Here is a 22675-nt window from a genome sequence, read left to right as displayed (position 1 = left end):
TTTGGCAACATATGGGAATCTTTATTGAAGAAACGTTTCGCCACACAGTGGCTTCATCAGTCTATACAAAGCAGGAAGGTATAAGGAGAGGAGGCACACATCGACTCAGCCTGGAGTCGATAGGTTCAGTCAGTCAATCTACAAGATTGATGTTAATGTAAAAAAATAATACTTTTGTACCAAAAGAACCTTAGAAAAGTTACCTAACCATATTATAACAAGCGCAATTTAGTTTAGCCTAATCCAACTAAATATATTTTAGGTAAATTTACAATAATTTAATAAACACAATGAAATATTTGTTTTCGTTAGGTTCAGAATGATTTTTTGCGAAATTATTGCATACACAAATTTTCCCTTGCCTTATTCGGCAAGAAGATCATTGCTATTTAGGACAAAATCGCAAGTTTTACCTATTCGACACGACAGACACAGCCGTCAATTTCTATCCCCCCGTGGGGAGTACTACCGTCCTGCCAAGTGAGTGTAAAACTGAAGCCTGTAATTGTTTTACACGATGGTAGGATTGCTGGTGTCTTTTTTTCTGTCTCATAAACATGCAAGGTTTCAGGTACGTCTTGCTACTTCTACTTACACTACACTTAGGTCACACTACACATACATGTACAAGCATATATATATACACACCCCTTTGGGTTTTCTTCTGTTTTCTTTCTAGGTCTTGTTCTTGTTTATTTCCTCTTACCTCCATGGGGAAGTGGAACAGAATTCTTCCTCCGTAAGCCATGTGTGTTGTAAGAGGCAACTAAAATGCCGGGAGCAAGGGGCTAGTAACCCCTTCTCCTGTATATATTTCTAAATGTAAAAGGAGAAACTTTCGTTTTTCCTTTTGGGCCACCCCGCCTCAGTGGGATACGGCCGGTGTGTTGAAAGAAAGTTATATATATATATATATATATATATATATATATATATATATATATATATATATATATATATATATATATATATATATATATATATGCTTCAGAGTGTGTCAGGGAAGGATAGAGCCTGCCTCCTGGCAGTGAGAGCGCCTCATACAGGGGACTTTATGTTGGCTGTTCCCAACTCCAGCCTTGGCACACTTCTCGACCCACGGACCATCCGCATTGGTGTTGCCCTTCGACTTGCCGCCCCCATTCTCGCCAAACATAGGTGTATTTGTGGCAGTGAAGCAGCAGACCGATTCGGGTACCATGGTCTTGTGTGCCGTAAATCTGATGGAAAGATTGCAAGACATGAGGAAGTTAACATTATCAAGAGGAGCCTCACAACAGCCGGATGCCCAGCAGTAAGGGAGCCACCCCAACTATGCAAATCTGATGGCAGCCAGAAGCGTCCAGAGGGTATCACACTTCAAGCCTGGACAGACGGTAAGTAGGTGGTGTGGGACTATGCATGTGCATTTACCTTGGCTGATACCTATCTCCAATACACCAGGGAGGAAGGAGGGGCATCCGCCAGCTTCAGGGAGTCCCAAAAGTCTAGAAAATATGGAGAACTTGCCCATCATTATATGTTTGTTCCCATAGGCTCGGAGACCCTTGGCTCCTGGGGAAAGAGTGCATCTAAGTTCCTTAAGGAGCTAGACAAAAGACTAATCAGGGTAACTAGGGATAATAGGGCAGCTAGTTTTCTGTTCTAGCGACTCAGCACTGCTGTTCAGAGGGGTAATGCCTACTGTATTTTGGGCACGCACTCCAGTTCTGAAGAGCTGGATGAGATTTTCGCATTATAATCAGTGACAAACACTTAACAATATGTACTAGACATGTATCTCTCACATCTCATGTACTGTATATGCCATCTTTATATCAACAATGTATCTCTTAAACGTTTTGTACAATATTATGTAATAAAATATATCTATTGGTAAAAAAGAATGAAAAGATGGAGTGATAGGGGAAGTGGAATATTCAAACGGCTTCAGGAAGAAATACAATTATTCTTCCTTGAAGCCTTTTTATCCACTTCTCCGAGGCTATGGGTCCCACAATTTACCCCAGAGGTGGACCCCATCCTATATATATATATATATATATATATATATATATATATATATATATATATATATATATATATATATATATATATATATAATCACAGGGAAGTGGTGGCAGCTTAATATGCGGTATGACCACAGTGAAGAATAATAATGTTGCAAACGTTGTCGTGATTTGCACATTATCATGGAACGGTAACAACAATAAAACAACAGAAGACTTATAAAACAGAGATGTGGCCTCACTTATGACTTCACTCGTGGAACGTGAGAGAAACTTTTAATCAGGTCACATGTCAGGTAAAATTATATATTAGGGGAATGGGAATTTTATCATAGCTTTTAATCCCCACAAATTTTATTTAATATAAATAAATCTAATTTGTTCAATGGTGGACTTACATTCAGATTGTAATCAGTACTATTTTTATATGTAAATTATAATTCTATTCTATTTCGTTCAACTATTGATTTACTTGGTACTGCTTTCTCAATCTTTGAAAATGAATGACTTGGTTAAAATCACTCACATGAAAAAGCAGAGCATTAGACACTTGCCCAATTCTTATTCTGTATTTACGAGGCTGCAATTTCCCAAAATAAAATCTATTGCATTTTGTACAGGAAAGCTTATAGACACAGCCGTCCATTTTTTAGAGGTAATTCTTAAGGCAGTACATGGATGATATCAGAATTTATGAAATAGCACATGATCTAAAATGTTCAAAAGCTTTTTATTGACAAATCTTTAAAAATTGCCAAAAAATACATTTAACAACCCTAAAAAATTACAGACCCATATTTAACCAAGAATATCGTAAAAACTCTTACACTACCTTCTTTACTTAACTTCAAAATTCAAGTTGCGTTTAAAAACCTGTAACTCATACTCAGCACTCATAAGACTAGGTAGGTAGGTCCAGGTGTTAGTACTGCCAGTCATAATACTGATACACTGACAAGTGGTTAGTGTGTGACACACTGATACACTGACAAGTGGTTAGTGTGTGACACAATACTGATACACTGACAAGTGGTTAGTGTGTGACACACTACTGATACACTGACAAGTGGTTAGTGTGTGACACAACACTGATACACTGACAAGTGGTTAGTGTGTGACACAGTACTGATACACTGAGAAGTGGTTAGTGTGTGACACAACACTGATACACTGACAAGTGGTTAGTGTGTGACACAGTACTGATACACTGAGAAGTGGTTAGTGTGTGACACAACACTGATACACTGACAAGTGGTTAGTGTGTGACACAACACTGATACACTGACAAGTGGTTAGTGTGTGACACAACACTGATACACTGACAAGTGGTTAGTGTGTGACACAACACTGATACACTGACAAGTGGTTAGTGTGTGACACAACACTGATACACTGACAAGTGGTTAGTGTGTGACACACTGATACACTGACAAGTGGTTAGTGTGTGACACAATACTGATACACTGACAAGTGGTTAGTGTGTGACACAACACTGATACACTGACAAGTGGTTAGTGTGTGACACAATACTGATACACTGACAAGTGGTTAGTGTGTGACACAATACTGATACACTGACAAGTGGTTAGTGTGTGACACAACACTGATACACTGACAAGTGGTTAGTGTGTGACACACTGATACACTGACAAGTGGTTAGTGTGTGACACAATACTGATACACTGACAAGTGGTTAGTGTGTGACACAATACTGATATACTGACAAGTGGTTATTGTGTGACACAATACTGATATACTGACAAGTGGTTACTGTGTGACACAACACTGGTATACTGACACGTGGTTAGTGTGTGACACTACTGATACACTGATAAGTGGTTAGTGTGTGACACAATACTGATACACTGACAAGTGGTTAGTGTGTAACACTACTGATACACTGATAAGTGGTTAGTGTGTGACACTACTGATACACTGACAAGTGGTTAGTGTGTGACACTGATACACTGATAAGTGGTTAGTGTGTGACACTACTGATACACTGATAAGTTGTTAGTGTGTGACACTACTGATACACTGATAAGTGGTTAGTGTGTGACACTACTGATACACTGACAAGTGGTTAGTGTGTGACACTACTGATACACTGATAAGTGGTTAGTGTGTGACACTACTGATACACTGACAAGTGGTTAGTGTGTGACACAATACTGATACACTGACAAGTGGTTAGTGTGACACTACTGATACACTGACAAGTGGTTAGTGTGTGACACAATACTGATACACTGACAAGTGGTTAGTGTGACACTACTGATACACTGACAAGTGGTTAGTGTGACACTACTGATACACTGATAAGTGGTTAGTGTGTGACACTACTGATACACTGACAGGTGGTTAGTGTGTGACACTACTGATACACTGACAAGTGGTTAGTATGTGACACTACTGATACACTGACAAGTGGTTAGTGTGTGACACAATACTGATATACTGACAAGTGGTTAGTGTGTGACACAATACTGATATACTGACAAGTGGTTAGTGTGTGACACAATACTGATATACTGACAAGTGGTTAGTGTGTGACACAATACTGATACACTGACAAGTGGTTAGTGTGTGACACAATACTGATACACTGACAGGTGGTTAGTGTGTGACACAATACTGATACACTGACAGGTGGTTAGTGTGTGACACTACTGATACACTGACAAGTGGTTAGTGTGTGACACTACTGATACACTGACAAGTGGTTAGTGTGTGACACAATACTGATACACTGACAAGTGGTTAGTGTGTGACACAATACTGATACACTGACAGGTGGTTAGTGTGTGACACAATACTGATACACTGACAGGTGGTTAGTGTGTGACACAATACTGATACACTGACAGTTGGTTAGTGTGTGACACTACTGATACACTCACAGGTGGTTAGTGTGTGACACTACTGATACACTGATAAGTGGTTAGTGTGTGACACTACTGATACACTGACAGGTGGTTAGTGTGTGACACAATACTGATACACTGACAGGTGGTTAGTGTGTGGCACTACTGATACACTGACAGGTGGTTAGTGTGTGACACTACTGATACACTGACAGGTGGTTAGTGTGTGACACAATACTGATACACTGACAGTTGGTTAGTGTGTGACACTACTGATACACTGACAGGTGGTTAGTGTGTGACACTACTGATACACTGACAGGTGGTTAGTGTGTGACACAATACTGATACACTGACAAGTGGTTAGTGTGTGACACAATACTGATATACTGACAAGTGGTTAGTGTGTGACACAATACTGATATACTGACAAGTGGTTAGTGTGTGACACAATACTGATATACTGACAAGTGGTTAGTTTGTGACACAATACTGATATACTGACAAGTGGTTAGTTTGTGACACAATACTGATATACTGACAAGTGGTTAGTGACACAATACTGATACACTGACAAGTGGTTAGTGTGTGACACAATACTGTTAGTGTGTGACATAATACTGATACACTGACAGTTGGTTAGTGTGTGACACTACTGATACACTGACAGGTGGTTAGTGTGTGACACTACTGATACACTGACAGGTGGTTAGTGTGTGACACAATACTGATACACTGACAAGTGGTTAGTGTGTGACACAATACTGATATACTGACAAGTGGTTAGTGTGTGACACAATACTGATATACTGACAAGTGGTTAGTGTGTGACACAATACTGATATACTGACAAGTGGTTAGTGTGTGACACAATACTGATATACTGACAAGTGGTTAGTTTGTGACACAATACTGATATACTGACAAGTGGTTAGTTTGTGACACAATACTGATATACTGACAAGTGGTTAGTGACACAATACTGATACACTGACAAGTGGTTAGTGTGTGACACAATACTGTTAGTGTGTGACATAATACTGATACACTGACAGTTGGTTAGTGTGTGACACTACTGATACACTGACAGGTGGTTAGTGTGTGACACTACTGATACACTGACAGGTGGTTAGTGTGTGACACAATACTGATACACTGACAAGTGGTTAGTGTGTGACACAATACTGATACACTGACAAGTGGTTTGTGTGTGACACAATACTGATATACTGACAAGTGGTTAGTGTGTGACACAATACTGATATACTGACAAGTGGTTAGTTTGTGACACAATACTGATATACTGACAAGTGGTTAGTTTGTGACACAATACTGATATACTGACAAGTGGTTAGTGACACAATACTGATACACTGACAAGTGGTTAGTGTGTGACACAATACTGTTAGTGTGTGACATAATACTGATACACTGACAGGTGGTTAGTGTGTGACACTACTGATACACTGACAAGTGGTTAGTGTGTGACACTACTGATACACTGACAGGTGGTTAGTGTGTGACACTACTGATACACTGACAGGTGGTTAGTGTGTGACACTACTGATACACTGACAAGTGGTTAGTGTGTGACACTACTGATACACTGACAAGTGGTTAGTGTGTGACACTACTGATACACTGACAAGTGGTTAGTGTGTGACACTACTGATACACTGACAAGTGGTTAGTGTGTGACACTACTGATACACTGACAAGTGGTAAGTGTGTGACACAATACTGTTAGTGTGTGACACAGGGCTGTGGAATCGGCACATAAAACTGACTCACCAGAAGGGACAAGCAACTACAGATGCATAAAAAAAAATCTTAATCAATACGGGAAATAAAAATGACTAAAATCCAGCAAGACGAATAAAATATATTGAATGAATAGTGATAAATTGATGATGGATTTGAACAGAGATAAATGGAACTTGTGGAAATGGATGAAAGTGAAAAACAGACCCATAAATATTAGTGATAAAAACGTGAGAGAAAAAGCTATGGGGTTGAGCATACAAAAACAAGCTATCACTCGACAGCCTCAGTAGTGAGAAACCCCTATACTATATTATACTATACTGTACTGATTACCTCAAACTCCTCCTCTCCTTACACCCTTCTGATATGTATTGGACTGATGAAGCCACTGTGTGGCGAAACGTTTCTTCACTAAAGATTCCCATATGTTGCACAAGTGTCTCAATCTTCAACTATACTATACTGACGAATTTTGAAATATTCATATACCTTGAGAGGGTTTCGGGGGTCTTCGATGGAGGACACACTCATGGCAATTCGGGTGTCATCGGCAAAGGAAGGCACGGAGCTATGGCTTACATCTCTGTATGTCAAATATGAGGATGAGGAACAGGATGGGAGCGAGTACTGTGCCTTGTGGAACAGAACTTTTCACTGTAGCAGCCTCAGACTCTACTGTTTATTATTACTCTTTGTGTTCTATTTGTTAGGAAGTTATAGATCCATCTACCAACTTTTCCTGTTATTCCTTTATAACGCATTTTGTGCGCTGTTACACTGTGGTTGCACTTGTCAAAGGCTTTTGCAAAGTCTGTGAATACTACATCTGCATTTTGTTTATGCTCTTAAAGAATCCAAGACCTTGTCATAGTGGTCCAGTAGCTGGGATCAGCAGGAGCGACCTGCTCTAAACCCGTGTTGCCCTAAGTTGTGTAATTGATAGGTATCTAGGTGGTTGGTGATCTTGCTTCTCAGAACCCTTTCAAAGATTTTTATGATACGGGATGTTAGAGAGAGAGAGAGAGAGAGAGAGAGAGAATGAGAATGATGATGTATACATGGAAAGTTCTTGAGGGCCTTGTCCCAAATCTGCACACTGCCATAACAGCATGTTGGAGTGAGAGATATGGAAGTGCAAAATAAACCCAGTGACAAGCAGAGGTGCAGTGGGCACAATAAGGGAACACTGTATCAACATCCGTGGCCCCAGACTATTCAGCATCTTACCAGAAGATATCAAACAGTGCGGAGACAAGTGTGGGTCTTCAAGGCACGCAGAACTGCAGATCTGCAGAATATACAGAGAACTTTCACTGCACGTATAAGTACAGCCAAGTACTTCAGTTATTGGGACCACGTGAAGTCCCTTGACCTGTACTTCTTGAAATGCAGGTAAGAAAGATACATAATTTATACTTGGGAAAATCCTAGAGGGACTAGACCTAAATCTCCATACAGAAATTACTCCCTACAAAAGCAAAAGTCTCGGCAGGCGGTGCAACATACCCCCAATGAGAAGCGGGGGTGCCCTGAGTACACTGAGAAATAACACTGTCAGGGGCCCAGGACTGTTCAACTGCCTCCCATCATACGTAAGGGGGATTACCAATGGATCCCTGGCTGTTTTCAAGAGGGAGCTGGACAGATATCTGAAATCAGTACTTCACCAGCCAGGCTGTGGTTCGTACGTTGGATTGCGTGTTGCCGCTAGTAACAAGACTGGTTAATTAGGCCCTTCCAATGTGAGGCCTGATCATGGACCGGACCGCTGGGACGTTGAACGCCGGAACACCCTCCAGGTAAACTCCAAGAAGACAGATGCCAAATCAACCAGGCTGTGATGGATATATGAGTCAATAGGTCACCATCAGCAGCAGCCTGATTGATCAGGTAAGCACCAGACGAGCCTGGCCAAAGGCCGGGCTCTGGGAGTAGAAAAACTCGTGCAACTCATCAAAGGTATAGGAGATGAACACGATAATTTGGAGCGGCTGCAGATAGAGGATGTTTGATGCCCTCCCTCCCCAGCTGCTGGATGGCGCAGCCCTTACTGCTGCTGCTGGCGTCACAAGAGTAGCGTGACCCTACAAAGAAAACACATTCACCATCATTTATTCAGTAGCTGCCATGCCAACAAGACAACATGAATGTAAAGAGGAGCTTAGCACACCTTTGGCTAATCTTTTCAACATATCACTACAAACTGGCATGGTGCCAGATAAGTGGAAAATGGCAAATGTGATACCTATTTTCAAAACAGGTGACAGGTCCTTAGCTTCGAACTATAGACCAATAAGCCTAACCTCCATAGTGGGAAAATTTATGGAATCAATAATTGCCGAGGCAGTTCGTAGCCACCTTGAAAAGCATAAATTAATCAACGAATCTCAGCATGGTTTTACAAAGGGACGTTCCTGCCTTACGAATTTATTAACTTTTTTCACTAAGGTATTTGAGGAGGTAGATCATGGTAACGAATATGATATTGTGTATATGGACTTCAGTAAGGCTTTTGACAGGGTCCCACATCAGAGACTATTGAGGAAAATTAAAGCACATGGAATAGGAGGAGAAATTTTTTCCTGGATAGAGGCATGGTTGACAAATAGGCAGCAGAGAGTTTGCATAAATGGGGAGAAATCAGAGTGGGGAAGCGTCACGAGCGGTGTTCCACAGGGGTCAGTGTTGGGCCCCCTGCTGTTCACAATCTACATAAACGACATAGATGAGGGCATAAAGAGCGACATCGGCAAGTTTGCCGATGACACCAAAATAGGCCGTCGAATTCATTCTGACGAGGACATTCGAGCACTCCAGGAAGATTTGAATAGACTGATGCAGTGGTCGGAGAAGTGGCAGATGCAGTTTAATATAGACAAATGCAAAGTTCTAAATGTTGGACAGGACAATAACCATGCCACATATAAACTAAATAATGTAGATCTTAATATTACGGATTGCGAAAAAGATTTAGGAGTTCTGGTTAGCAGTAATCTGAAACCAAGACAACAGTGCATAAGTGTTCGCAATAAAGCTAATAGAATCCTTGGCTTCATATCAAGAAGCATAAATAATAGGAGTCCTCAGGTTGTTCTTCAACTCTATACATCCTTGGTTAGGCCTCATTTAGATTATGCTGCACAGTTTTGGTCACCGTATTACAGAATGGATATAAATTCTCTGGAAAATGTACAAAGGAGGATGACAAAGATGATCCCATGTATCAGAAACCTTCCCTATGAGGATAGAATAAGGGCCCTGAAACTGCACTCTCTAGAAAGACGTAGAATTAGGGGGGATATGATTGAGGTTTATAAGTGGAAGACAGGAATAAATAAAGGGGATGTAAATAGTGTGCTGATAATATCTAGCCTAGACAGGACTCGCAGCAATGGTTTTAAGTTGGAAAAATTCAGATTCAGGAGGGATATAGGAAAGTACTGGTTTGGTAATAGAGTTGTGGATGAGTGGAACAAACTCCCAAGTACCGTTATAGAGGCCAGAACGTTGTGTAGCTTTAAAAATAGGTTGGATAAATACATGAGTAGATGTGGGTGGGTGTGAGTTAGACCTGATAGCTTGTGCTAACGGGTCGGTTGCCGTGTTCCTCCCTTGAGTCAATGTGACCTGACCTGACTAGGTTGGGTGCATTGGCTTAAGCCGGTAGGGACTTGGACCTGCCTCGCATGGGCCAGTAGGCCTTCTGCAGTGTTCCTTCGTTCTTATGTTCTTATGTCAGTGACCCACTCAGGGTGTTGTCCAATATCTCTGCCACTATTATGAAACACGTGGTACAAAGGAAAAAAAAATAGCCGGGAAAAGTTTGCACATCTCCCAGATGCGGCTTCTTGCTAACAGATTTCATAAAGTTTCAGTGTTCGGTATCATGTGCAACGTACCAGACGAGGAAGATTAGAGCGTTATTTGTATATTATTTACAAACAAGATCTGGCAAAACAAATGTGATATAAAGCCTGTGGATGCCTCGCTTCGAGATGGAAAAACGTTAGCGAATCTTTACAGTAAGACAACACAGTTTTATATAAAAAAATCCAGTGAGAACAAGCATACGTACTTTAATAATAATAATGATCTTTTTTCTACAAGTACGTGATACAACTTGTACAAACCTAGCTGATATCACTGACATAGTACATATGTATATAGAAAGCCTCTGGTTATGCAGAGCATCTGGGGAAAATTAGGTTAGTTTTGTACCCAGGATGCGACCCATACCAATCGACTAACACCCAGGTACTTAATGCAAGGTGAAACAGGAATAGTAGAAGTCTGTAGGAAATACGCCCGTACCGAGATCGAACCACGGACCTCAGTGTGTGAACTGGGTGCGCTACCAACCGAGCTACGAGACACCTACATGAGTAATTTGTGTATAACAGGACAAAATAGTGCCAACACGAATATCTTATTTTTTAAATTACTGGCCAGAGAGTTGCCGATGAAACGTAAATCATTAACAAAATCGCCTACTTATTTACTGTGATAAAATTGAATACAAGACCAAACAGTGTAAGAAAACACTAATAGTGCATTTGAACATAAAGTTTATGGAAGTCTTAATTAAAAGAAGCTCAGAGATGACTGACATTGACTGATGACAAGAGGGTAACAGGGATGATCGGAGGTCGCTAACAGCCCCAGAGTTCACTCGCTTGCAAGGTCATCACTTACCAGCAGCATCAGTGGTTGCCTAGTACCCCTCTCCCCCCCCACACACACGAGACACAAGGATGTATAGTTAGTGCCCTGGCCATGTTGGCGTCCCATCCATGTTGTGTCCCACCCATGTTGGTGTCCCCCCATGTTGATTTTTCATGCATGTTGGTGCCTGGACCATGTTGGTGCCCAGGCCATGTTGGTGCCCGGGCCATGCTGGTGCCCGGGCCATGCTGGTGCCCGGGCCATGCTGGTGCCCAGACCATGTTGGTACCTGGGCCATGTTAGTTCCTGGGTCATGTTGGTGCCTGGGCCATGTTGATGCCAGGGCCATGTTGGTACCAGGGCCATGTTGGTTCCCAGGCCAATACCCCCAATGAAAAATAGGGGTGCCTAGTTTATCAAGCCCTGATCCACCGGGAGGCCTGGTCGTGGACAGGGCTGCGGGGGCATTGGTCCGGAATACCCTTCAGGTTCTTTGTGTGTGAGACACTGTGCCTGGTGGTAGCAGTGGGTATGTTGATACCCAGGCCATGTTGGTGCCCAGGACATGTTGGTAACTGGGTCATATTGGTTCCTGAGCCATGTTGGTGCCCAGACCATGTTGGTACATGGGCCATGTTGGTGTTTGGGGCCATATTGGTGCCCAGGACATGTTGGTTCCTGGGGCCATGTTGGTGCCTGAGCCATGTTGGTGTTCGGGCCATTGTGCCTAGGCCATGTTGGTACCTGGGTCATGTTGGTTCCTGGGTCATATTGGTGCAAGGGCCATGTTGGTTCCTGGGTTATGTTGGTGCCCAGGCCATGTTGGTACCCAGGCCATGTTGGTTCCTGGGTCAGGTTGGTTCCCAGGCCATGTTGGTACATGAGCCATGTTGGTGCCCAGACCATGTTTGTACCTAGGCCATGTTGGTTCCTGGGTCATGTTGGTGCCCAGGACATGTTGATGCCCAGACCATGTTGGTACATGGGCCATGTTGGTACATGGGCCATGTTGGTACATGGGCCATGTTGGTGCCAGGGACCATGTTGGTGCTTGGGACCATGTTGGTGTCCAGGGCCATGTTGGTGCCTGGGCCATCTTGGTGCTTGGGTCATGTTGGTGCTTGGGAGATGTTGGTGCCCAGACCACGTTGGTACCTGGGTCATGTTGGTTCCTAGGTCATGTTGGTGCCCAGGCTATGTTGGTGCCCGGGCCATGTTGGTTCCTAGGTCGTGTTGGTGCCCGGGCCATGTTGGTGCCAGGCCATGTTGGTGCACGGCCATGTTGGTGCACGGGCCATGTTGGTACCTGGGCCATGTTGGTTCCTGGATCATGTTGGTGCTCAGACCATGTTGGTTCCTGGGCTATGTTGGTGCCCAGACCATGCTGGTGCCCCGGTCATGTTGGTGCCTAGGCCATGTTGGTTCCTGGGTCATGTTGGTGCCCAGGCCATGTTGGTGCCCAGGCCATGTTGGTGCCCAGGCCATGTTGGTGTCCAGGCCATGCTGGTGCCCAGGGCTTGTTGGTGCCCAGGCCATGTTGGTGCCCAGGTCATGTTAGTGCCCAGACCATGTTGGCTACTGGGTCATGTTGGTGCCCAGGCCATGTTGGCTACTGGGTCATGTTGGTGTCTGGGCCATATTGGTGCCCAGACCATGTTACCTGGAGGTTACCTGGAGGTTATTCCGGGGATCAACGCCCCCGCGGCCCGGTCCATGACCAGGCCTCCCGATGGATCAGGGCCTGATCAACTAGGCTGTTACTGCTGGCCGCACGCAGTCCGACGTATGAGCCACAGCCCGGCTGATCCGGCACTGACTTTAGGTATCTGTCCAGCTCTCTCTTAACCCTTTCAGGGTCCGTCCCGTAGATCTACGGCTTTACGTTCAGGGTCCAAACCGTAGATCTACGCCATGAGCTCAGCTCACTCTGATAAACTGTGAGTGGTACATTTGGGCCTAGGTATGAGAGAATACATCTATGTGGTATGTGTGCACCACATAAAACAGATCCTGCAGCACACTGTGCATAATGAGAGAAAAAAAATGAAATCATGATTTTTCGATTAAAACAGCAACTTTGCAGTGTTTTTTCGTATGTTTTTTATAGTTGTATTTGCGATTTCTTGGTCTCATTTGATAGAATGGAAGACATATTACAGAAATAGAGATGATTTTGATTGGTTTTAGCATTGGAAATGGCTTGAAACTGAGCTCAAATTAGCGGAAATGTTAAATTTTTGCCGATATTCAAGAGTAAACAAACAACCTCACACGTCTAATACACATCAGCTGGTGGGTCTAATATACATTCACAAATATGGTGATGATATTTATACAATTATTACAGTATTGCATAACAGTAAATCTTCTATTTTTTGGTGTGAATAAAAATTCATTATGTGAATAAAAAATCAAAATGGAATTTATTTGTAAAGCCTCAAAACATAACTAATGAACAGAGGAAATGTTAGTTTAGTGCCAGGAATGCCTACATTGTTCATTCTGGACCCTATTTTGAAATTGGAATATTTTGAACTTTGTGTTAAATTGGCCAAATTAACAATTTCCGATCACTTTATTTTGTAGTTGAAACAGTTGACTTGGCGATTTCTTGTGCTCAATCGATAGAATAGAAGTAATACTAGTGAAATAGCTAAGAATTTGGTTGATTGGAATAATGTAATTGGCCTAAAATGGGAGTCAAAGTCGGCAAAATCGCCGATTCGTAAATATCGCTGACACATCAAAATTCGCGAGAGCATAATTTCGTCAATTTTCCACCAATTTTCGTACTTTTTGTTTTATTACCTTCACAAAAAGATTCTCTACGATTTCATAAGAAAAAATAAATTTTTTTTTTTTTTAAATATCTTGGACACTGGTGCGTGACTCCAGATTTGGGCCTTGGACCCTGAAAGGGTTAAAGGCAGCCAGGGGTTTATTGGCAATTCCCCTAATGCTTGATGGGAGGCTGTTGAACAGTTTTGGGCCCCGGACACTTATGGTGTTTTCTCTTAGTGTACCAATGGCGCCCCTACTTTTTATTGGCGGCATTTTGCATCGCCTGCCCAGTCTTTTACTTTCGTAGGGAGTGATTTCTGTGTGCAGATTTGGGACCATTCCTTCCAAGATTTTCCACCTGCGCCATGGCCATGTTGGTTCCTGCGTCATGTTGGTTCCCAGAGCATGTTGGTACCCAGACCATGCTGGTACCTGTTCTGTGGGCCATGTTGGCTCCTGGGTCATGTTGGTATGTGGGCCACGTTGGTTCCTGCATCATGTTGATGCTCAGACCATTTTAGTACCTGGGCCATGTTGGTACTTTTGCCATGTTGGTGCCCAGGCCAGGTTGGTACCTGGGCCATGTTGGTGCCTGGGCCGTGTTGGTGCCCGGACCATGTTGATGCCCGAGCCATGTTGGTGCCAGGCTATGTTGGCTCTTGGGTTGTGTTGGTGCCTGGGCCATGTTGGTGCCCAGGCCATTAGTACCTGGGCCATGTTGGTTCCTGGGTTATGATGGTGCCTGGGCCATGTTGGTTCCTGGGTCATGTTGGTTCCTAGGTCATGTTGGCACCCAGGCTATGTTGGTGTCCAGGCCATGTTGGTGTCCGGGCCATATTGATTCCTGGGTCATGTTGGTGCCCAGGCCAAGTTGGTACCTGGATCATGTTGGTGCCCAGGCCAAGTTGGTACCTGGATCATGTTGGTGCCCAGGCCATGCTGGTAGCAGGGTCATGCTGGTGCCCAGGCCATGTTGGTAGCAGGGCCATGCTGGTGCTTGGGCCATGTTTGCTCCTGGGTCATGTTGGTACCCTGGCCATGTTAGTGCCAGGCCATGTTGGTTCCCAGACCATGTTGGTACCTGTGCCATGTTGGTTCCTGCATCATGTTGATGCTCAGACCATGTTAGTACCTGGGCCATGTTGGTGCATAGGCCAGGTTGGTACCTAGGCCATGTTGGTGCCCAGGCCATGTTGGTGCCCAGGCCATGTTGGTTCCTGGGTCATGGTGCCCGGGCCATGTTTATGTCCCAGACATAGCCGAGACAGAGGCCGTTAAAACGAGTTCGCTCTGTAGCAGACTTCTGCCTCAGGGTGGTTGGGTTGGTTAGGATAATTGGGTTGGTTAGGATTGTTGGATTGGTTGGGGTGGTTAGGGTGTTTTAATTTGGCATAAATTGGTTGGTTTGAGTCTGTCTGGTCTACTTTGAGTATGTTCCGAGGGTCAACGCTCCCTGTGGCCAGGTCCCATACCAGGCCTCCCAGTGGATTACCTGATCAACTAGGTTGTTGATGCCAGCCGCACAAAGTTTAGCATAAGCCCCACAGCCCGGCTGATTGGATGGTTGGGTTGGTCAAGATGGTTGGTTTTATTGGTTGGATTGATTGTGGTGGTTGGTTATTGTAGATGGGATGGGTGGGCGGCTAGGGTGGTTATTTTGGTTGTAGAGGTTAGGATGGTTTTGTAGTTGGTTTTTTTTGGTTAGGGTCCTTGGGATGTTTAACCCATAAACGGTCCAAACGTATATATGCGTTTTTTCAACATTTGAAAGTATGTAAAAAAAGTAGATCCTTTTTGTTTTTTTACATTTGAAAATGTGTAAAAAAACTTTGATCTACTTTTTTTTTTGTTATTGAAAATATGTAAAAAAAAACGTAGATCTACTTTTGTAGCACTACACATGTGAACGTAGATCTGCTTGGACCGTTTATGGGTTAAGGTGGTTTAGGTGGCTAGAGTGGTTGGGGTGGTTAGTGAGGTTGGGTTGTTAGGGTGGGTAGAGGGTTGTTGGGGTGGGAGTAGTCTTTGGAGAGGAGAATCGGTAACACCTTAGACCTCTCCCACTGTCTCCTGTCTCCCATGACCTCTCCCATTGTCTTCTGTCTCCCATGACCTCTCCCATTGTCTTCTGTCTCCCATGACCTCTGTCTTCCCTGACCTGTCTCCCCTTACCTCTTTCCGTCACTTCTCTCTCCCTCTTCCACCGACTCTCCTTACCTTTCCTGTCTTCCCAGATCTGCCTTCTCCATGATCTTCTGTCTCTTTTTGACCTCTGTCTCCTCTGACCTCTACCCTGTCATCTGTCTCTCCTGACCTCTCCCCTATCATCTGCCTCCCCTGACCTCTCCCCTGTCATCTGTCTCCCCTGACCTCTTCCCTATCTTCTTTCACCTGTCCTTCTCCCTGTATCTTTCCCTTGTCTAGCATGCTCTCTGTCTCTTCTGCCAACTATCCCCTTCATCTCCCTTTATCTCTACCTACCTTTCCAGCCATCTTTTGCTTTACCTTCCCTCCTTTGCCTCAATCATTCTTACCATCCATCCTTTGCCTGAGTCATTCTTACCACCCATCCTTTGCCTGAGTCATTCTTACCATCCATCCTTTGCCTCAGTCATTCCCATCTTCAATTCCTTGCATTTGCCATTCTTACCTTACATCCCTTGCTTTATCATTCTGACCTTCCATCCCTTGTATTTATCATTTTCACCTTCCATCTCTTGCCTCTATCATTCCTCACTGACTTTCCCTGTGTGCCTTTCCCTTTCCATCAATCTGACTGCCATGGCAGTCAGACTGTGAAGGACCCAGGTCCTTCACAAATCCAACCCACTAACAGAATAAATGTACCCAAGCAATAAGCATTGACAATTCTATTTACTCATCTTGAGTGTGTGCTAATGGAGTTACCGGAAGTTGACATCGAAGAAATGCTGAACATTGACAGTGATGCACCTGTTGTGCATTCCTTGGGTGATGGTGGAATTAGATGAATTGTGATATATAAATAAGCCGTAGAGTTGATATTAGCGTCATATTGAAGTATTTTGTCATGCCTCCTGAGAGCAGGAATTCTGCTGGAATGGATTAATGCCATTTCAGTTAATTTAAATGAGGAAAATTGACTCAGCATAAGAATAAATCTGGATACGAACAAGGTCATGGAACAGATTAAATTTGTAAGCCAAGGTTCCACTGTATGTGTATGTACACTGCTTTCAGTGCTTACACTTAACTGTTGACAACCCCCTCCCCACCTAATTAATTGAAAGCCACTTCTGTCATCATTCTTTTAAATAAAAAGTATTTTTATCTTCTAAAATGGTAAAGAATCTTTTTATAAAGATAACGACACTTCTAGGAAAATGATAGGACGGATAATGAGAACCTCCAAAATTAGGGATGCCAAGCCCGTGGTGATTCTTTTCAAATCGCTTGTTCTCTCTAGGTTGGAATATTGCTGTACACTATTGGCCCTCTCAAGGCAGGCAAAATTGCAGACCTGGAGAATGTACAGAGAACTTTCATGGCATGTACAAGCATGATAAAGCACCGAAATTATTGGGAATGGTTGAAGTCCCTTGATTTGTACTCCCTGGAACACAGGTGAGGTACATGATAATATACGCTTGGAAAATCCTAGAGGGACTAGTGCCAAATCTACACTAAAACCACTCCCTATGAAAGCAGAAGACTCTGCAGGCAATGCAACATCTCCCCAGTGAAAAGCAGGGGCACCACGAGTATGCTAAGAGAAACACAATAAGTGTCAGGGGATCAAGACTGTTCAGTTGCCTCTCAACATACATTAGGGGGGATTACCAATAGACCCCTGGCTGTCTTCAAGAAGGCACTGGACAGGCACCCAAAATCAGTACCTGACCAGCTGGGCTGAGGTTCATATGTCAGCTTGTGTGCAGCCAGCAGTAGCAGCCTGGTTGATCAGGCCCTGATCCACCATGAGGCCTGGTCACAGACAGCCATGAGGGCATTGATCCCCAAAACCCTCTCCAGGTATACACTTTATGCAACTGATTTTCCCCATTTTGAGGCCTATTTTAGGCCTCAACATAGGTAATTTCAGTGTTCTAACTGGCTGTCCATTGACTGCAAGAAACTGCTTATGCAGCCATCAGATTTACTACTATTATGCATCCAGAAGTAGGCAGTTTGGCCAATTTTACACTTATTTTCAACAAATTCTGCCTTGTATTGATGTTGGTAGAATTACCGACAATATGTAAAGTAAAAGGACACAAGTGCGACTAATGTGACATTTTATTGTAGCAACGTTTTGCTCTCCAGGAGCTTTTTCAAGCCGTTACAAACAATACATGGACACAGAGGGTATATATAGGCTTAGAGTGAGGTGTAATACTAGTAGTAGTAGTAATATAAGTCGTTCTACCATATTGTATTACTACTACTACTACAACTTATACATGTATAACTGCTACTACTACTACCACTAGTATTACACCTCACTAAGCCTATATTTACCGTCTGTGTCCATGTATTGTTTGTAATGGCTTGAGAAAGCTCCTGGAGAGCGAAACGTTGCCACAATAAAATGTCACATTAGTTGCACTTGTGCCCTTTTACTTTACAAATTCTGCCTTAAAACAATTCCAAAACATACACTCCAGGCTTTCCAACAATTAAAGCAACCTCCTGTGTTCATTAATCAGTTCCCAGGCCTCTCCTACTTGCCTGTCATTTTAAATCCATTGTCACACAAACATTTTTCACTAAACTAGACTGTTGTTTAACACGGTTTTATCTTGCACATTTTATTGTGATAGCATGATTGAAGAATTGCGGCATATTTTTGTTTAACACTTCGTAAAATTAATTTAACATGGTTGCAGGAGGGGAAAATTTTTTAAGCCAGCGGGGCGGGATGGGCTACTGCCATCCCCCACCATCATCAGCCACCCCTTACCACCCTCCCCAGCCTTCAGTTCGGTTCATATGTGTTGGACGAGCCTGTGCCAGTAGCTCGCTGTGTTTGTTTAGATACATATTAATTGCCATATCTTAAATCTGCCAAGCAGTCATGGCATCCAGTAGGCATACAAGTGTCATTGAAAGTTGCAACAAAAAAACTAGAGATATTAGACAAGAGATAGCCTGTAGCCAGAATGAAGTGTCATTTTGTACACAAAAAGAATGAGGTAAATATGAGTTTGTGTGATGACTGACTTACTGACTGACTTCACTGACTGACTGACTTGACTGACTTACTTGCCTGACTTACATGACTGGCTTACTGACTTAACTGACTTACTGACTTGACTGACTGAATGACTTACTGACTGACTTGACTGAATAACATACTGACTTGACTGAATAACATACTGAATTGACTGACTGAATGACTTGACTGAATAACATACTGACTTGACTGACTTAAAGTTAGACTTTTTCACTGAAGAGTACCCTGAAACGGTGTCTAGAGCAGCTGATGCCTTACCGTCAATTGTATATGCACTGTAGGCTAAAACAGAACAGAAATCCCTTACAGAATTTATGCACACTCCAGTACATCCATCGACTTTGGTAGCAGTACCTCTACCATCCACTTCAGCCCAGTAGGGCCACAGCATAACTCTCCATTCTTTTCACAATCATTCACAAAAAAACAGCACCCACAATTTAAGGTAAGAAATACTATTATTTCTGTCGCATTTGTAATCTTATGCAGTAAAAACAATACATCACGACAATGAACTACAATTACGTATTCACTCTTATTTTTGTGAGATCTATCGATCTAAAAAAAAGTTGTTTGGCTTTTTGGGGGCTCCCAGGAACGTAACCTTATTTTTCCCCCAAGTTCTTCAGTTTGTCTAACACGGTTTTCCCTAACACGGTGTTTTCAGGAACATAACCACCATAAGAACATAAAGGAGGAATACCGCAGCAGGCCTGTTGGCCCATACTAGGCAGGTCCTTTACAATCCATCCCACTAACAAAACATTTGCCCAACCCAATTTTCAGTGCCGCCCAAGAAATAAGCTCTGATAACTCTATCCACTCATATGCAAGTCCCACTCAAATCCAACCCCTCTCACTCATGTATTTATCCAACCTAAATTTGAAGCTACGCAAGGTTTTAGCCTCAAAACCCAACTAGGTAGACTGTTCCACTCATCAACTACCCTATTTTCAAACCAATACTTTCCTATATTGTTTCTAAATCTAAACTTGTCTAATTTGAATCCAGTAGTAATATCTTGAGGATATCTCTTGGAGAGATATCCTCAAGACCTTATTTATATCCCCTTTATTAATACCCATCTTCCATTTATACACTTCGATCATGTCTCCCCTTATTCTTCGTCTAACAAGTGAATGTAATTTAAGAGTCTTCAGACTTTCTTCATAAGGAAGATTTCTAATGCTATGTATTAATTTAGTCATTCTACGCTGAATGTTTTCTAACGAATTTATGTCCATTCTGTGATATGGAGACCAGAACTGAGCTGCATAATCTAGGTGAGGCCTTACTAATGATTATATAAAGCTATAATGTAACCGCTGAACTTCTGTTGCTTACACTTCTTGATATAAATCCCAGTAATCTGTTTGCCTTATTACATATGCTTAGCCATTGCTGTCTTGGTTTAAGGCTATTGCTTATCATAACCCCCAAGTCCTTTTTGCAATCTGTATGGCTAAGTTCTACATTATTTAACTTATAAGTGCTAGGGTTGTGGACACTCCCGAGCTTCAGAACCTTGCATTTATCTACATTGAACTGCATCTGCCACTTTTCAGACCAGGTATTGAGTTTGTCTAAATCCTCTTGAAGTTCCCTGATATCTATGTTTGAATCAATTATCCTACCTAACTTTGTGTCATTGTCGAATTTGCTCATTACACTAGTAATTCCCTCATCAAGCTCATTGATATATATTCTAAACAACAATGTTCCTAAGACTGATCCCTGTGGAAAGCCACTTGTTACAGATCCCCACTCGGATTTAACCCCATTTATGTGCACACTCTGCTTCCTATTGATGAGCCATGACTCGATCCATGACAGCACTTTTCCCCCAATGCTATGAGCTGCCACTTTCTTTAACAGTCTTTGGTGCAGTACTCTATCAAAAGCCTTACTAAAATCTAAATAAACAATATCAAATTCTTTATCATGATCAATAGCCTCAAAAGCTTTACTGAAGAAAGTTAATAAATTAGTTAGACAAGAATGGCCTCTCGTGAATCCATGCTGAGTATCATTAATCAGATTATGCTTATCCAGATGGCTTCTCATAATCTCAGCTATAATTGACTCTAGTAACTTGCCCACAACTGAGGTTAGGCTTATTGGGCAGTAATTTGAAGGTAATGACTTGTCCCCTGCTTTTAAAATAGGAATTACATTAGCCATCTTCCACATATCAGGCACTACACCTGTTTGAAGAGATATATTAAAAATATTAGTTAACGGTTCACAAAGTTCCATTTTGCATTCCTTAAGAACCCTTGAAAAAAGCTCATCAGGACCCAGTGATTTATTTTGTTTCAGATGGTCTATTTGTTTCATAACCATTTCACTAGTGACTGTGATGTTACATAATTTATCTTCTTCAGGTGCTCTATAAAAATTAATTACTGGTATACTGTTAGTGTCTTCCTGTGTAAAAACTGAGAGAAAATAATTATTTAAAATCAAGCACATTTCATTCTCTTTGTCAGTAAAATGCCCCAAATTATTTTTAAGGGGACCTATCTTATCCCTAACTTTTGTTCTGTACACCTGGAAAAAACTTTTTGAGTTAGTTTTCAAATCCATAGCAACTTTAATTTCGTACTCCTGTTTAGCTTTTCTTATCCCCTTTTTAACGTCCCTCTTAATGTCAATATACTGATTCATAAGATGACCCTCACCTCTTTTGATATGCCTATAAATTCCTTTCTTCTGCCCTAAAAGATATTTGAGCCAGTTATTCATCCATTTTGGGTCATTTCTATTCTATCTAATTTCCTTATATGGGATAAATGTTCTTTGGGCAGCATGCATTGCATTAAGAAAGCTGTTATACTGATAGCTCTCTTCGTTACCCCAGTCCACAGATGATAAGTGTTCTCTAAGCCCATTGTAATCTGCTAAGCTATTACAATGGGCTTAGACTGTTAAACAACAGTCTACTGTATTTCTCAGCTGATAAACCATAACCAGTAATGCTTGGTCATGGTTTAGGCCATCCCAGTAATTGAAGCATTCTTAGTAAAAACTGATAAAATAGACTGGGGGTGAGGGGGGCATCTATGGGGTGGACCCCTATCCTTAATCCCAAAATTTACCCAAATCGACCATTTTCACCACTTCTCGTCTGAACCTGACCAAAACCTCCATATCACAAGTATGTTTTCCCATATACTGTATGTACAATAAGGCCAATAAAACCATGAAAAAATCTGGGAATTGCTATTTTAACCAGATATACATGACCAAGTTTTGTGATTAAATATGGGAATTCAAGTCACATAAAGCCAACTCAGATGAACTGACACTTGCCTGCCAACAGACATTGACCATAGCTCTTCTTTTGCCATCCCTCTCTCCTGTGGTGCAACTCAGTCCTGTA

The 22675-nt window shown here is 42.4% G+C and overlaps 1 protein-coding gene across 2 annotated transcripts in view; it reads left to right on the top strand.

Annotated features, from left to right (window-relative positions):
- Nucleotides 1–1055: 1055 nt before the first annotated feature.
- ena (ENAH actin regulator enabled) overlaps nt 1056–22675 on the top strand; it is a 127622-nt gene continuing 106002 nt past the window's right edge. The window contains exon 1 of one of the 2 annotated variants that reach the window (XM_053789115.2): nt 1056–1376. The gene's annotated coding sequence lies outside the window, so the exon portion shown is untranslated. The remainder of the gene's footprint in view (nt 1377–22675) is intronic. The other variant, XM_070090198.1, reaches the window with a different exon arrangement.

This window comes from Cherax quadricarinatus, chromosome 31 (genome assembly GCF_038502225.1).
Source record: "Cherax quadricarinatus isolate ZL_2023a chromosome 31, ASM3850222v1, whole genome shotgun sequence".
NCBI classification, from domain to species: domain Eukaryota; kingdom Metazoa; phylum Arthropoda; class Malacostraca; order Decapoda; family Parastacidae; genus Cherax; species Cherax quadricarinatus.
Note: the sequence above shows the minus strand (reverse complement) of the source record. Positions and strands in the feature narration are given on the sequence as shown.